The sequence below is a fragment of the Dromaius novaehollandiae genome, chromosome 19, assembly GCF_036370855.1.
Source record: "Dromaius novaehollandiae isolate bDroNov1 chromosome 19, bDroNov1.hap1, whole genome shotgun sequence".
Classification (NCBI taxonomy): Eukaryota; Metazoa; Chordata; class Aves; order Casuariiformes; family Dromaiidae; genus Dromaius; species Dromaius novaehollandiae.
The window spans coordinates 312,692-319,117 of record NC_088116.1 but is presented as its reverse complement, the minus strand read 5'-3'; the positions used below and the strand labels follow the sequence as shown (position 1 = coordinate 319,117).

The 6,426-nt window shown below is 43.5% G+C and overlaps 1 long non-coding RNA gene across 1 annotated transcript in view; it reads left to right on the top strand.

Annotated features, from left to right (window-relative positions):
• Positions 1-266: 266 nt before the first annotated feature.
• LOC112986857 (uncharacterized) overlaps positions 267-6,426 on the top strand; it is a 29,996-nt gene continuing 23,836 nt past the window's right edge. Inside the window, exons 1-2 of the long non-coding RNA XR_010392234.1 lie at positions 267-412; positions 792-980. This is a non-coding gene — a long non-coding RNA (uncharacterized LOC112986857). The remainder of the gene's footprint in view (positions 413-791; positions 981-6,426) is intronic.

Genomic DNA, 6,426 nt, shown 5'->3' with positions numbered 1-6,426 from the left:
ATTAAAATCATTCCGTGATATTTGGGGTTTATTGAGTCATTCGTAGACCCCGTGGGGCTGAAAGCCGTGCGCTGTTTGTCAGATAAGAGGTGCAAAATCACCTCGGCCTTCCTTCCCTTCGGCCTCCCCCGAAGGTGCGAGTCACAGGGCAGAGGAGGAACCCGCCCGGCAGACCGAGCTCCGCCGCAGCTCCGCGCCTCGCCGCCGCCAGCCAATCGCAGACGCAGCTGCCTTCCCGCAGCCAATCGGCTGTCCCCGCAGCCTCCGCCCCGCCCCTCCGGTCGTCGCGCTGCTGCTCGGCGGGGCGGCGGCGCCGCGTCCCCTCAGCCGGCGGCTCGCGGGCCCGGTGGCGGCCGGGCCCCGCCCCCGCCCCCGCCCCCGCCCCCGCCCCCGGAGGCAGCGACCTCGCTCGGTAAGGAGCGGCGGGGCTGGGCCGCTGCTGCGCGGGGGCAGGCCCTCTCCCCGCTGCGGCTTGCGGCGCAGGCCCGGCGCGCTGGGGCGGGTGGAGGGCGCTGCGCGGGCCGCCGCGGGCCTCCCGCTTCTCGGAGGGTCGCCGTGAGCGGTGCCAGAGCAGCTGTTCGGCCGCGTTTCTGTCTGGCTCGCGTTCGCTACTGATGCGGGGCGGCGGTCCTCCCTGCGCTGGCGTCGTGGGCGTGCGAACAGGCAGGCCTCCCTCATCGCCCCGCGGCACCCAGCCCTAAATTCCTGCAGTCAGATTTTAATATTTTCTCGACTTCAGCTAAATGATGCAGCACAGAGTACTCTTTTTTTTTCCCATTGTGTGCTTGCAGAAAAGTGGTTTTGCGCAGCACCGCCAAGGGTTGTTTCCTGCTGCTCTGCAGGGATTGCACGGTGCCTCGCTGCTCTGTGCCGGCGGCGCTGCGGGGAGGTTGGGCCCTGCACCGCCTTTCCCCCAGGAAACGTGGGAACGCGAGTACAGTGGGATGGAAAAGCAGCGCCTTCTCAGTCTGGCAGTACGGGTAAGATAACAGCAACTTTTGTGCAGATCCCAGATCAAGCTGTGTTTAGTATGTTTTTCGCATACCACTCTCAATACTGCCTTTATACATCTGAATGAGAAAAGCTGGTAGTTGAAGCCTGGAAATTGCCTTGCAGGTCATTGTGTGAAGTCCGTTGTCCAAGATCAAGGTGTTTATGACCTGTACCTGTTTATGACCCCAGCTCCCTGGTGTATGGCTCTATTCTAAAATCTGTTGTCAGGTAACTAGAGCTAGACCTAGCAGACATGGTTAAAAAAAACCCAAAGATTTGTGGAACAACGTTTCTGATTGATTATATGTGCTTATTATCAGTAACAATAAATGGCTGCTGGATAGTCTTTATTCGCAGATCTCTGAGTGTTAAACAAGATGGGTTTTTTTGTTTGTTTTGGTTTTTTTTGCTTTTTCACATTGTACTGGCATTAGGATAAAGCATGAGACCGCAGCTGTCTCTGTATTACAACATTTTGTAGACTGTTAGCTCAGATTAACTTCTGGGGATGGGACGAAAGGGAAGATGAATGAATATGATGTTTGATCACAGAGTGTAATGATGAATATGTGTAGTCTACTTCCAAGATGCTTATCTGTTACTGAGAATGTTATTTAGGATTGTAAATCTGTATCGTTGGTTACATAAAGCATATGGGCATAAGGCTATGATGACAGCAGGCAGTTCTTTTTCATGTTTTTCTTAGTATTACCATGAGAAGATTCCACATAGAGTAAATTCACTGCCTGTGTGCCAGTAGAGGGGATTCAGAGATACCTAATTATTGATAGTAACACAGTCTGTTCCTTCTCATCATGGAGTGGAAGAGTAGGGCTGGGGGCAGCCTTGGCCGCTTTCTGCAGTTCTGGAGCCGTGCTAAGGGATTCATTGTTTCAGGCATGGAGATTCCTGCCTCTTTGCATGCATCTCTGCTATTTCTTGTCACAGCAAAGAGGGAAACCAGAAAAATGTTGTTCCAACTGTTACTGTGGTCCACAGTCTTTGCCTTGGATGAGATTAAATAACTGTCTTGCCATATACTCCAAGTTCAAGGCAAGATGTAATCAAACCCTTTTTCTTGAGCAGTTTAATTTTTGCTTTGCTTAATCAAATCTTTGCTTCAGGGTTTTTTTTCCAAACCAAAGACAAATAATTAGTTACTGAATATCACAGCTCATTAGAATTAAATTGCTAGTGGTGCAAAAGGGTATGGAAGAATGGGCTGCATGCATATAATACTGTCATTCTGTATGTCTGTCATGCCCTTGAGGAATGGGATTGCTCCCTTCTCTGCAGATTTGAAATGTTCCTTCCTCAGTAATTATGCAAAAGATTCACCTGAAAAGTTGGACAGCAAAAGAAGTTTAATTTATGGTCTTGGTTCTGGAGTTCCAGAAGCTATTGTTGTTGTCTGTCCAATGCAAACTATAAAAGTAGGCAGAATGAATACTTGACATATGTCCTAATAGTATATTTTACTTACAGTTGCTTTGGAAACTACTACCTTTTAGCTGAGCAAGTCTGCCTGGCTTTATTGGGCTTTGAAGTACTTCTATATTGGCTTATGTTTTAGTATTATTATTTTTTTTAATTTGACCTATAGAAACTAAGCAAAAAGATGGTTCTACTTTTGTGTGCAATTTTGCATAGCTATGACCCACTGTTGAGTGTTTGGAGCATTTTCCACAAGTGCAACTGGCATTATTGTAGGGAGTAATCACATTGCTGTAATTTCATTCTACGTGATGTGAGGTAGAAACTCTCAGTCAGAATCACAGTTTTATACTTAATGCTTTGCTTTAAATTTTTTACAGGTGAAATTCATTCATGATCTGTCCACTTTAAATACAAAGTGCAAAGGGTTTTTCGATGGTGTTCATGAGATTGTTTGGGAACAAGGTATACAGATTCCAAGACGACTATTAGAGTAGAATGTAATTGGAAGCTTAATTGCATAAAATTCCTAGACTAATATTCGAGGCATGTTTGCTGTTAGTCAGTGTTTGCACCAACGCAGTTAAGGAAGCTGCTATGGGACTTTGTGATTTATATTATATATCATTGCTTTTCTACTTGCTCAGGTATGCTTTGCTATGGACCAGATGCTGGGCTGTGAACATAAGGCATTCATTAGGAAATGTAGGAGAACTGGAAGTTAAACTGATGCCTAGGTTTTTTTGCTTTTACCTGGCCAGCAATGAATGTTGTATACATCAGCCCTCCTCAGCATGACTGGAAATTTAAAGCTGTAAATGCTAATGCCATGTGGATTTGTTTATAGCTGCTGTAACCTGGCTCTCTTTCACAGCTACGTTTACCTCCAAAACAGAGCTGCCATATGCATAACAAGTTAAAACAAACAATAATCCAATTCATTATAGCTGTGTTTTTGCTACCTTGCTAAATGAAGCTGCCACCATGAGCTGGGAAGTTTGCACAGTGAGCACAATTTTTTTTCATCAAAGCCCCCTTTCCAGACTTTGCAAACCACTTTCTAAAGCTGCAGCAGTCTGTCTTTAATAGCTGCTGTTACCATATCAATGTCTGCTGCTGTTCAGTAACATCATGAAAGGAACACGGGCCAGTCCTCTTAGATAGTAGTTCTTCAGATCAACAGCTTTTCAGTCAGTTCTGCAGTCTGCCATGTGTAGCTGTGTTAACCTCTCCATTGCAGATAATTGTTGCTAAGGTTTCATAAAGACTGTCATAGCTTTCCTTTCAGCCAGCCCAAGTATGATTCTTTGATTTTAAAAAGGACTTTAAAGGCCTTTAGTGTGAGAACTGGAAGAAGAGAACTATGGCAGCGGTAGCTGTCTAGCATGGCAACCCGCAGTGATGAACAGCGATATAGCAAGGGGTAGATGATAGCAACGGGCCCTGGCCAGGGAGACGTGCAGAAACACACCCCCTACGACTTCTGGTGTTAGTGCCTTAAACTTGCGCAAGCATGTGCAGATCCAAGGAGGTGATAGCATTTGCCTACTAAAACTTGAGCATGCAAGAAAGTAGCTTTGAGGAATACCAGCTGAGGTTAGCTGATCAGAGGCTGGGGAGAGTGTCATTTCAGCCCTCTGTTTTGGGGAGTTGCTTTTGTTTTTTCTTTTTCTTCTGTTAGTCCTGTTGCCTGATGACTTCATCTATTTCACTTTTATTTATTTATCTATTTTTGGAAATGTAAAGCTTTCCTGGACCAGAGGTAAACCATCTAGCCTTTATTCATGGCAAAGTTAGGAAAAAAAAAAAGTGTCTACCTGGCCATCCTTACAAATTAATCAAATTGGGAGGTAGATACAATAGATGTGTTTATTCTTAATGGACCGAATGCAGGCTTTTTACCACTTATGCACTGATTTAATAGCTGGTCTTTCATCATATCCATTAGTACTATTACTTATTATTATTAATGACTGTTACAGGGAAGGCCATACTGCTGCTTCTATACTGGATTGTATTTTAAGGGGAGTAGCATCTTTTTACTGCATTTAATACTTCAAACTTACCTGCCACTTTTTTTTTTTCTTAAGTGTTAAGTCTCATTACCAAGTTAAAATGTTTTGTCTCTCAAAGACTATAAACTGGAGCTGTTTAAAGTTTTGTGTGAATTGAATAGAGCTGGCAGGCTTGATTAGGAGAGAGTAGATTGGGCTTTACTATTGCTGTGTGTTTCTGCAGTCCTCTATGCTTAGGAAGTAAGTGAGAATATGGCTTAGTTTCCCCCAGATGTAGTAAAAAAAAAAAAAAAATCCACTGCTGAATGCTTGCTGCGAAAGACTGTCCTGCACAGCTGATTTCTCTGCCTAGTTCCATTTTCTTCTCTGTGCTGCGGTAAGAAGAACAGTCTCACTGTGCCAGTTTGGGAGAACCAAAAAGAAAACAGTCACAGTCAATATGCTGTGGTTTACTACTTTTTGGAAATACCATGCAAAGGGAGGAGCGATGAAAGGCATCCATGCAACTATTATGCTTTAAATGAGGAGGAGTTCCCTAGAGGACCTCCTGTCCCTCTATTTTGCCCAATAGAAGAATCCTGCTAAGCTGTTACAGTAATAGAGGGGTAGGCTCTGGGCTGTGTATTTGTTGATCAAATGTGATTTTCATCCAAAAGCAAGTATCAGGTACCTACACCTACTTGCGGTTACTGCAAGCACAGGTGAACACAACTTGAAGAATGCACCTCTCCACAGCCCGTCTTTCCTGTTTCAGGTGTGCCTGTGAGCACATGAAAGGCTCTTCCAGTGGCTGAAAAGGGACAGGATCCCATGATATGTAATGGACTCCACGCTCCTGTTTCAGAGGGGCGGACAATGACAGTGACCTAGGAGATATGGACACACATTCATTGTTTAGACTTCAGGTTTTTTTTTCTTTAGTAGCTGTCTTCCCTCTCCCCCCCATACATGGCTAGTGCTGTACGGTGGAGGATCAGTTGTGTGGCTGTGTTCTGAAGCAAAACTGCACAAAAATACCTTGTAACTAAAGCACTGATTGGAAGGGAAGGGAAGTTCCCAGGAGGACTCGCAGATTCAGGCTTTCAAAGACAAAGTGTGTCTAAAGACTGAAAATGTTTGGGATTTGAAGGTTGTATCAGCTGTATAGAGAAGCAATAAATTAAAAAAGCAGGTGATGGTATTGCTGAGACTATTTTGGAACTCATGCACAGAATGAATTGATCTAATTGATCCTACTTTAAAAGTAGGTGCCAATAAGCCACCTTATATAATACTGAATTTTAGATACTGTGCAGCAACATTAGAAAAGCCTGACTACACCTCATCTATTCAACATATACTATGCTGACTTTATATATTGTTATATTTATCACTCATGCTAAACATATGTTTACTGTTATATATATATGTACACACTCTGCATTTTTGAACTAAAAATACTAAAAAAAAAAATCCAGCCGAGAGCATACATACATTACATGCTTTAATTTCAATTAAAATACACAGTCGAGTAGTTGAGATTTTTCTCATTTAGATCCCACTTACTCTCTTAATGCTCAAAGCTGTAGATTTTTATAAAGCTATGTGATAGCACTGTCTCCTTCATCCCCTTACATGTGAACCACCAGCAGTTAAAACCAGCTTACAGACCGCCCCCCCCCCCTCAACCTGGTAATCATTTTGCAGTTTGTTTTGTATTTGCTGTCAAGTACCAGGCATCTTTACTGTCAACTCTAAAAGTTGAGATCAGTTTTAAAACATGTTTAAAACATGTACAAATAGGTTTTGGGTACCTGTGAAAACAAATCAAACTGTAGAAAGGATGTAAAATCCTCCTAGTAAATTGGCAGTAACTTTACTGTCTAAAACTTTTTTAAAAATTTTTGCTATGAGGCCTAAATTGGCAGAGCACTTACCTGTATATTTAGCACTCAAGTCACATGGAATCATCCTTGTTCAGGGACTGTGAATGAATGAGATGTTT